This window comes from Elephantulus edwardii, unplaced genomic scaffold, assembly GCF_000299155.1.
Source record: "Elephantulus edwardii isolate Elephantulus edwardi_28Jun2011 unplaced genomic scaffold, EleEdw1.0 scaffold00034, whole genome shotgun sequence".
Lineage (NCBI taxonomy): Eukaryota > Metazoa > Chordata > Mammalia > Macroscelidea > Macroscelididae > Elephantulus > Elephantulus edwardii.
Window position 1 is genome coordinate 1,777,661 of NW_006399784.1, and position 12,006 is coordinate 1,789,666.

The following is a 12,006-nucleotide window of genomic DNA, read 5'->3' on the forward strand; positions in this document are numbered from 1 at the left end:
TCTTCTTCTTCTTCTTCTTCTTCTTCTTCTTCTTCTTCTTCTTCTTCTTCTTCTTCTTCTTAAAATAGCTTCAATCCTTGTGCATCTATTAGGACACTGCCTAATGGTCCAGTACTGAGGACTTTTGTTTTCCTGTTGTGAATCTCTAATCAATACTGAAGGCTGTAATCTTTGATCTTTTTCAGTAAATCTTTTTCAGAAAAATCTTCACTTTCAGCAAGCAAGTTTATTTAATTTGGATAATACAAGTTGTTGATAGTCATCCTCCAATCCTAATGCCAGATTCTTCTTCATATAATGTACCTTTATTGGATTATTTGCTCAGCATGCAGATTGAATAAATGTGGAGAAAGGATAAAACCCTGACACCTACTTTCCAAATTTTAAACCACACAAGAGGAAGAAAAAATACTCTTGTTCTGTTTGGACAACCATTTTATGATTTATCTATAAATTTCACAAAAGGACAATTAAATATTCTGGGATTCCCATTCTTTTCCTATTCTATGTATAATAACTCTCAAGTAAAACTGTAACCACATGCGTAGATAAGTTTATAACATGTCTGAAAGGGAGGGGGGAACAATTCAATCCATAATTTTTAGAATTTATTAAATTTTAGCTCCAATATACAATTACTTATGTAATCTACCTTTGCTGTTGTTTTTGCTGATTTCTATCAAGTCGAGGTCAACTCATAGCAACCCTGTGAACAGAAAACCTAATGCCTTTCTATAGCTATCACTGTTTCTCCAGGTTCCTAGAGTTTCCAGAGGCATTTGGTTTAGGACGCGGATGCCCCTCCTGTTTCAAAATCCATTTTACAACTGGGAGCTCAACCAAACACTGTCCACAATGGGAAATCATTCTGATATTTGATATCCCCAAAGCACAAGGTTCAGCATCATAACACTTGTGCATTTGATAGTAATTATGAGTAAAAATATGACAACACCAAGTATATTGAAAATAATCTTAATTACCATTACATTGCAATCGTTGTTTATAAAAAATACTGAGTTAAAAAGAAAAATAAAATTATATAAATGACATGTTTGTTACTAAAAACATTTTTCAAAGACTGAAACATTATAAGGAGATAATTGTTAACTGAAGCAACAATAAAATGATGATTTTATTCATTAAATTCACACACAAAACACAAATATATTATAAAATTCTGACAAGTAATACAATACATGGAAATGAGCCCTCTAATATTTTTCCTGCGGGGCTCTCGTGGTGTAGTTCATAGGGACTTATACTGCAACCCTGAGGTCACAGTTTTTCTGCCCATTCAAATTCACCAGCAACTCAGTGGGATTAAATTGATTAATTTCCTCCTGTATGATTTACAATCTTCAAAAATTTTCTGGAAGCCAGATATGAGTAGATAGCAGCTACAAGTTGAGGGTAATAGCTTAAACTTTCTTGAGTTCAGTCTTCAGATTAAGAAAATTAAGAGCAATTTTGTAATTGTTGTTGTTGTTGTTATGTGCCGTCGAGTTTTTTGCGACTCATAGCGACCCTATGTACAACAGCCCTAAACCTTTTAAGTACAAAGGCCTGCCCACCAAGTACTGATTGCTTAAACAAGATGCTTCCAGCTAACAGGTAATTGTTAACAAATTAAAGAATGGTCAATCAGCTTACATTTGATTGTTAGCAAAATAAAAAACAAAAACAAGACAAAACACAAAAACCATCCAGTTTACACCCACATATTCGTATGTTGAGAAAATTATCCTAGAAGCTGAGCTCTATGAAGAGGAATGTGCATGGAGATTGGAGGGAGACTATCAGTAATCTGCACTATGCAAATGAAACAAACTTGCTTGCTGAACATGGGGAGGACTTGAAGCATTTACTGCGGAAGATCAAGAAACACAGGTTCAGTATGGATTGCATCTCAATGTCAAGAAAACAAAGGTCCTTACCACTGGATCCATAGGCAGTGTCATGAAGGATGGAGAGGAGACTGAAATTTTCAAGAGGTTCATCTTGCTTGGATCCACACTTAACAGCCTTGGCACCAGCAGTCAGAAAATAAGGAGATGCATTGTATTGGGAAATCCTGTAGTTAAGGAGTAATGATGTCATTTTGAGGACAAAGGCGAGTCTGATACAAGCCATAGTCTTTCTGATCACTTGCTATGCATCTGAGAGATGGACAATGAGTAAGGATGACACAAAAATAATTGACACTTTTGAGATGTGGTGTTGGAGAAGAGCACTGAACATCCCATGTAGTCAAGAGAATAAACAGGTATGTCTTGTACTACAGCCAGAGTGCTCTTTGGAGGCAAGAATAATGAGGCTTTGCCTCACATACTTTGAGCATTTTGCTAAGAAGGGCTATTCCATAATTCTGGAAAGGGTGGAGGCTCAGCAAAGGAAAGGAAGACCCTAACCAGGTGGATTGTCACAGTGACTGCTGCAATGGGCTCTTGTGTATCACGAAGTGTGAGGATGTCACAGGAAAGAACAGGAATCAGATCTTTTGTTCACTGGGTTGCTGTGAGTTGTACTTTACTCAAGGGCACCTAATAACAACAAGAAGACCTTACTTTAACCATTGTTATTATAAAACAATTGAAGACATTTTGTCATAAATAATGCTTAAGCTTGATTTGTTATTTCATGACAATACCCGGAGAATTTTGGCATATTTTTAGAAATACAGACATACAATCTTACCAGAAGTTTAAAAGTAAAACAGCTTTTAGACCAAATTCTGCTACATATGCAGAAAATTATTAAGCAAACATTAGCAAGCCAACATAAAATATTTCACTCTACTTATCTTGTAAGTTCAATAAAATTCTAGCTCTCTGATCTTGTGATACCTGAGCCATGTCTCGCATAAAAGAGTTAGATAAGGTGGAAATGCTAATATTCCAGAGACAGCAATCTACTTTCCTTATAGAAAAGATCAGGCAATTAGAAACTTTTGAGCCCAATGGCCACATATTAAATCATTTCATGATCAAACTTTGCTTGAATTTTGTGTTTCATTATGAAAATACGAGGAGTGATTCAAATACTTTATTCAATTTACTTACAGTGAGTAGTAATAATTCCACAAAAAGCCCATTTTTAACATATACTCTATTTTGTTGCTATTGTTATGTACATCAAGTGGGAACTGATCCATATCTGATCCATCCAGCAGGCTTTCAGAGGCAGTAATCACAAGGGAGGAGATTGCACATCCTTCTCCTGTGGAACAGTTGGTGGATTCGAACAGTATGCCTTCGAGATTACAGCACAGACTCTTACCTCTAGGCCATGAAAATATTGTAGTTTAACAATCCATTAACTTCACCAATGAAAACATATTTCTAAGATTCAGTATGGAATATGAACATTGCACACATGTTTAAATATGCAAGTGTTAATGAAAGCTTAGGAATTTGAGTCCATTCAGAGATACTTCATAAGAACAATCATATAATCTGCTCTCCAAACTCAGCAACAGAAAATGTCAAGTACCACAGCTCTTATATTGCGATGGGAAAGTCTGCTGTTAGGGACCTCTCCAAAGTACTGAAGAACAATGGTGTCTCTCTGGAGACTAAGGTGTGTCTGATACAAGCCATGGTCTTTGCTATCACTTGTTATGCATCAGAGAGTTGGACAGTGACTAAGGAGGATAGAAGGATAATTGATGCCTTTGAGCTGCGGTGCTGGAGAAGAGTATTGAGGGTACTATGGACTGCTAGGAAGACAAACAGGTTCATCCTGGAAAGGGTTAAACCGGGCGGCGCCCTGGAGGCAAGGATTCTGAGGCTCCTAACATACCTTGGACATCTTGTAAGGAGGGACTGGTCCTTGGAGAGGGACATCATGCTTGATAGGTTCTAGGGACAGTGCAGGAGGGGAAGAGCCTCTATGAGGTGGATTGATCCAGTGACTGGGGTATTCAGGATGGGTGTATTGGAGACAGTGCAACTGGCACAGGACAGAGCAGAGTTTAGGGCTGTTGTACATAGTGTCGCTATAAGTTGCAAACGACTCAACGGCACAAAACAACAACAACCACCACCACAGTTCTTCTACAACACCCTTTGTTTAACTATGAAAAAAAACTCATAGTGAATAATTTTTTGGTTTTTGGTATTTTTTAGGGTTTTATTTCTTTTTTTAAGCTCCATTGAGCTTCATTAAGAAAACACAATAGACATCCTTCTGGTACTCTCTGCTTTCAGACAAAATCCATCTGACATTACTAATGACATAATGATATCTCTGGTTCCACGGCTTCTTCTAAACCCAATTTGTATTTCTAACAGTTCTCTGTTGATGTATGCTCTATTCATTTTTTAAAATAATCTTAAGCAAGAGTTTGCTTGCATAGGATATTAGTGATATTATTCAATAATTCTCTCATTTTGTTAGATCATCTTTTTTTGGCAATGGAACTAAATATTGATCTCTTCCTGTCACTTGGACAGGTAGGTGTCCTCCAGACTTCTTAGAAAAGCTTGAATACATCCAGCTCTGCATCTGTTTATTGAGATATTGACATTATATCCCCCCATCCCAATTTCTTCAAGTGTTGTAATAGAATGTACAGAGAGCTGGAATTGGAGAATAAAAAGGGAATAACTCGCTCTGCATTTTTCAAGCTGAAAGAAGTGAAAAACAAATTTAAGCCTTGTGTCACAATATTGAAAGATGCTGTGGGCAATCTATTGAATGACCCAGAATGCATGAAAAGAAGATGGAGAGAATGCATAGTCTCGATACCAAGAAGAATTGAAGAGAATACATAGAGTCTATGAACCAAGAAGACTTGATTGCCACTGAAAAATTTTAGGAAGTACCATATAAACAGGAGCCCACGGTAATTGAAAGAGCAACATTGAAGGCATTGGCAAAAAAATAAGGCCCCAGAAAAAAAATGAGATGCCAATTGACTTGTTTCAATTAAAGAGTCAGCCTTTGATACACTCACCAGTCTACGCCAGGCAATTTGGAGGATGGTTGTCCAGTCAACATATTGGATGAGGTCTATATTTATTCCCATTCCCAGGAAAGGTGATCCAACAGAATGTGTAAATTATCAAGCAATATCGTTGATAACATATGCAAGCAAAATACTGCTAAAGATCATTAAAAACCAGTTGGATTAATACACAGATAAGGAACTGCCAGAAGTTCAAGCAGGATTTAGAAGAGGCCATGACACCAGGTATATCAGTCCTAATGTCAGATGGATTCTGGCTGAAAGAAAGAAATACCAGAAGAAGGTCTAGTTATGATTTTTTGACTATGCAAAGGTGTTTGACTGTGTCGATCATGACAAGTTGTGGCTGACATTGAGAATAGGACTCCTAGAGCACTTGATTGTGATCATACGGAATATATACCTGGATCAGGAGGCTGTTGTGCGAACAGAGCAGGGAAGCACAGCATGGTTTGGAACTGGAAGGGAGTGCATCAGGTTTGTATTCTCTCTCCATACCTGTTGAATCTATATGCTGAGCAAATTATCCAGGAAGCTGAACACTTGGAAGCAGAATATGGCATCAAGATTGAAGGGAGACTCATCAATAACCTATGTTATGCAGATGACACAACCTTACTTGCTGAAAGTGAGGAGGACTTGAAGCACTTGTTGCAGAAGATCAAGGAATTCTGTCTTCAATATGGATTGCATCTCAATATTAAAAAATAAAAGATACCACTGGACCAATAGGCAATGTCATGATAGATGGAGAGATCGAAACTGTCAAAAGTTTCAGCTTCATCTCGCTTGGATCCACAATGAATACGTTTGTTACAAGCAGTCAGGAAATAAGGAGATGCATTGCACTGGGAAAATCTGCAGTTAAGGACCTTCCAAATTATTGCAGAGTAGTGATATCACTTTGAGAACTAAGTTGTGCCTAATTTTGGCTAAAGTCTTTCTGATTACTAACTATGCATCTGATAGTTGGATAATGAATAAGGATGACAGAAAAAGAATTGATATCTTTGAGCTGTGGTGGTGGAGAAAAGCACTGGACAGCCCACGGACTGTCAAGAAAATTAACAGATATGTCTTGGAGATGGTGCGGTTCTTTGGAGGCAAGATTAATGAGGTTGTGTTTTACATACGTTGAACATGTTGCTAGGAGGTGCTATTTCTTGGAGACAGACATGATGTTGGGAAGGAATGCGGGTCAGTGAGGGAGAGAAAGACCTTTAACCAAGTGAATTGATATGGTGGCTGATGCAATGGGCTCTTACGTGTTAGAAAGTATGAGGATAATGCAGGACAGGACTGGGCTAAGATCTTTTGTTACTAAAGTTGCTATGAGTCGTGCTCAACTCGATGGCACCTAACAACAAACAATATCTCCCCCACCCCAATTTCTTCAAAACAGCTTGAACTTGCATATTTTAAAGTACCATCATCAGAACCTTCCCCCTTCATGCACTGTCTCAATGCTAGGAAATGTAGAGGCATCAGTGGAGGAGAGGAAGCCCATAAATGAGATTGATTGATTGCTACAGGAGCAAAATAATGAGATTTAGCATGATAGATAGAGAAATGCCAACAATTTATCTTCCTTGGATCCACAATCAAATAAGAAGACACAAGTAAAAAAATTAAAATATGTATTGCATTGGAAAAATCTGTTTCCAAAGTACAGAAGAGCAATGATGTCAGTTTGAAGGCTAAGGTGCACCTGATTCAGGCCATCGTCTTTTTCAATCACTTGTTACGCATCTGAGAGCTGTTTGATGAATAAGGATGACAGAAGAAAAGTTGATGGCTTTAGATGTAGTGTTTGAACGAGTACTGAATAACCCACTGAATGCCAAATGAACAGACAAGTCTTGGAGAAGGTATAGCCATAGTGCTCCTTAAAGATAAAGATGGAAAAGCTTTTCTCTCATACTTTAGGTATATTTCTAGGAGGGACTAGTTCTTTGAAAGGGATATCATGCTTGAAAGGTGGAAGGTCAGTGAAAGAAAGGTAGATCTTCAAACTCTTTACTGACATAGTAACTATTGCAGTCATGAACTCAAGTATATCAGAGATGATGCAGACGGTGCATAATAGGACAGGGTTCACATATGTTATGGATAGGGTCCCATAAGTTATACTCAAAACAAAGGCACAAAACAACAGCGTACTCTGAACAATATTTTTTTAATTTGTTAAGAATAAATGTTATTATATACCTATACAATTCTGAGGATGTAACTGTTCAGGGCTTGGAGAGGTCAATGTTGTTTTTGTCTTCCTTATTCATTATCTAACTTTCAGATGCTTGAGAAAACATTGAAGATATCATTGCTTGGTTCAGGGGCACCTTATTCTTTAAATGGGTATATTTGCTCTGTGTTATTTTAAAGGCTCATTGAGCAGCAGATTTTCTCAATACAGCATATCTTTTGACTTTCTAACTACTAGTAACAGTGGTGTTCATTGTAGCTCCAAGCAAAATGAAATAATTGACAACTTCAATCTTTTATCCATAAATCTGGAGGTTTCTTGTTGGCCCAGTTGTAAAGACTTTTGTTTTCTTGATGTTGAGATAGATATATTCTATACTGAATAAATAACATAAAGGAATTAGAGAGAGTGATATTTAAAAAGGAAGTGTACTATAAAGAGGAAATGCATATATATATATATATATATATACACGCACACACACACACACACACACATACATTCATTTACTTCACTCTCTATCTCTCTGCCTACCCAATTCTGCAACCCCTTTATTTCTTCCCTGCTCACTTTCAGGTCCCTCCTCCATACTTCTCCTTTGTGACACCATAAATTTTTTACTAGTTATCTATTTTACAATAATGGTTTTGTGTAGTACTTGTTCTTATGGACTGAATTAGTTCACTTAGTGTGATGCTCTTCAGACTTTCCCATGTTAATAGAATATTTTTCAAAACTGTTGCTACTGAGTGCTGCATAGTATTCCATAATGTGAATATACCACATTCTCGATTGATTTAGTATTGGGCGTTTGATCTGTTTGATGTACAAACATTTGGTGTACAAATATCCAGTTGTATCTCAGTTCTAATTTTGTTGGGGTATAGCCATAGCAGTGAAATAGCTGGGTCAAATGAAATTTCTTTAATCAGCTCTTTCAAAATGTCAAAATGCCTTCCAGGATGGAAGGCATTTTACAATCCCACCAACAGTCAACAGTGTTTGAGAGTTCCAATCTCTCCATATTCTCTCCAGCATTTGTTGTTTGCTGTCCCACTAACCTTTGCTATTGCTATTAAAGTGAGATTATATTTCATTGGGTTTCTGTTTGCATCTCTCTGATTGCCCGTGATTTTGAGTATTTCTTCATGTGTCTATTGGTCATCTAAAGTTTTCTTCTGTAAAAAATCTTTCTCAGAAATTAACTCATCTACTTATGGTCAATAGGTATTTGACAAGGAAAAAAAACAACAACTATCAAATGCGGAAACTACAAGTTCTTCAACAAATGGTGCTGGCAAAATGGGACTTCCCTCTGCAGAAAGCTGAAGCAGGATCCATATTTCACACCACATACAAAAATCAACTCACGATGGATCAGAGACCTCTTGGTAAAGATCAAAACCATAAAGATCGTAAAAGATAAAATGGGACCAAAATTAAAAGCTTAACCTATGTTATAAAGAGACTGGTAAATACAGCCAGAAGAGCACAACCGGGAGAGGGTAAAAATGGATGAATGGTACCTTCTAAAGATTAAATATCTGTGTCCATCAAATAGCTTTCTCCATTAGGATGAAAAGAATACCTACTTTCTGGGGAGGGGAGTGGGAAGGTGCGGAGGACCCCCAAAAACTTTGTCAGTGCTATCTCAGATTAGGGTCACGTAACAAAAATGTATGGAACACTACAGGACCTTCACAAGAAAGGAATTGATAACTCAGTTACAAATTGCACAAAATATATGGAAAGATCTTTTTCTATCTGGTGTTTTGGTTTTGCTTTTGTTTCCTCCTTCATCTTCTAAACTAATAACGGAGCTCTAGTGGTCTAGTTGTAACAATCTGTGCTGAAATTAGAAGGATTCTAGTTGTAATCTGCTAGCTGCTATGTGGGAGAAGGATACATGATCTCTTCCTGTGCATTACTGCCTCCGAAAACCCACTAGAGTGTCAGCTATGAGTCAGTTCCATCTCAATGGTATGCAGCAGCATACTGGTAATAGTGTAAATTGTTCTTATTTCTTATATAAGATTTAATTACAGTGCAGTTGAAACCATACCAGAAGGCACTAGAAAGATTCATGTTCATCTTTTATGTTCTCCAAAACGCATATTTACAAAATCAGATGAAGACAATATATCTAGTATCCAGTCACTCATTTCTGAATTTCTGATATTATAAGTCGGTTCTGACTCAACAGTACTTAACAACCACAAAACGTATTAACTTGTAAAAATAAGGTAGATATAAAATATATGGTTATTTTAATTTTTTTTGATCAGCAGAATAACATTGTGCTCATTAAGAAAGAACGTTTCCTTTCACTCATAAACAAAAATTCTCAGTTTTTCAAAGTTATTCCAATAGAATGCATTTATAATATGCCCATTTAGCTGATTCAAGTAATTCATGCTTAGCTTAGTGTAAACACTTATGTTGATCTCTCAATGCCTCTAGTAACACAGAAAAGAGGCTAATAATAACAGGTATAGTCACATTTAATTACTAGAATTAATGTAAAGACTTAGTAATTACTTTCTATATGCTTTCTTTTCTAATTCAATAAGAACAGGTCACAAAAGAAGCTAATTTCTGAAATCCTGTGGCTTCTTGCCAAGGGTTTAAGCAGCCAACGATAGTCAGGGTCATTGGCTCTCTGAAAAACCATGGGTGCCTGCTAGTTGAAGGTTTCAATAACACCACTGGGAACTTTCAATTTAACTTGATACTTAAAAAGGCCCGTGGGAGTTTTCAATAAACTCAATCAACTTTGAAAGCAAAGTACTATTAAAAACACGGGTAAACATTGATTTCAGACTACAGGTTCATTCAGGAACAATTTTAGAGACGTCTTTAACATTGTATTCCCATAAAAAAGAATAGAATGCATAAAAATCTCCAAAATAATTGTCATTGTCAGTTTTGGCCTATGTTCTTCACTGTATAAATTTTAGAAATCAAGAAACATTTTCTCAGTAACCAATTTAAAATAAACAATCCCTTTAGGCCTTTTGGAGTCACATAACATGCATGTCAAATTTTCTCTGTGGCTGTAATTTTGATTATGTAATGGGCAGCAAATTGTATATTTTGAACTTTCCAATAGGATCACCTTTAAATTCATCCTTCAATTTATGTCTACCAAAACACATTTTTGTGCTTTGGCTTAGAAATACACTTTATAGAGAGCAAATATTGGAGGACTGAAAGAAAATTGACAGAAATCAAAGAGAGAGATATTAGATATAATTTTAATAACAGAGAGAATAAACAAAAACAAAAACTACAAAAGCAATAATAATAATACTTTTGCTAACAACAACAAATCCCCAAAATGTGCCACATGATGGCAAATGGTATTATGATCAGTATGATGCCACTAAATAAATAGTGAGTTTTAACTATTTCAAGTATAAATATAAAATTTTCCTATTCTCTCCATTATAGAAGTGATTCTAGTTGATTCTTGGCCTGGCATGATATGAGAAGCTGCCTATTTTCAGAAGCAAGCCACTGTGGAGATAGTCAGTAAGTGAAATTCAGCCAGAGTTCTTGAGAGAAGCCAAGAACCTGCTGAATATCCATATGCAAATGTCAAATCAGGAGGAACAGAACTAGATGGTAAAAGAGAGGAACCGATGCAGCCTGGGAATAACTGAAAAGAAACTGTGTCAAGTGGTTTCAAGAGAAATTTAACCACCAGATATTGATAAAAATTGTGCTATAAAAACAATTTAAACGACAATTTCATAATCATAATCTTAAAATATAACTTTATTGACTATTAAATATTTGTGTGAACAATTTTTTATTTCGTTGCTATTTACCAGTTGTTGTATGCCATCAAGTCAGACCTAATCCATAACTGACCCTTTAGTGGGTTTTCAGAGGCGAGAGATCACATGGGAGAAGATTGTTCATCTTTCTTCCAATGGAGCAAGAGGTAAATTCAAACTATGCGTCTTTAGGATTACACAACAACTAACTAATTACCACTAGGCCACCAGAGGACTAAATGGGTCCAGATTTTCTCTTATTTTGGCATTCTGAAACTTTATGAGAATGTGTCCATGAACAGAAGGTCTCTTTTACGTTCTTCTCTAAATACGTGGTGCTCCTGCTGACTTTAAAAAGAATTATTCTATCACGTTGGTATATAATTTCCACATTTCCAATTTATCCTTTATTTACTTCCACATTCTTTGCTGGTGTAATTATCTGCACCTTAAATAAACTTTTCCCACTTCTTTTTTTTAAAATCTTTTTGTCTTTGAAGACTATATGTTTTATATTTATCAATTTCTTTTATGCCCTCTGCCTGTGCCTACTTGATACTATTATTTTTATAGATTTTTTAAAAGAACTGCTTGCCATAATTTATCAAACAAACCTGAGGAGTTAATCATCTTAATTAATGTGAAAGTTTCTCTACTTTCCTTCTTGGTCCTTATAGTAATAATTTATTAAAATCTGATGACCTTGGTTTTTTGTTAATTGAGGATAATAAATGATTTTGATCAATATACGTAGTTGCCTCACATTTCCTCTATCATTATGCAGTGAGGTTTAGTTTCCCAAAAAACTGGTTTCTGCATACTAAATCTGACTGGTAACTGAGTGGATGTAGCATTCTTGTCACTCACACAGAGAAAGTGCTGGTGAATATATGCATGCAAAATGGCCCTTATTACTTTACATTGCAAATCTAAAATCGTTGTTGTTGTTGTCATGTGCCCTCGAGTAGTTTGCGACTCATAGCGACCCTATGCACAACAGCCCTAAACCCTGCTCTATCCTGCCCCAGCAGCACTGCCTCTGACACACCCATCCC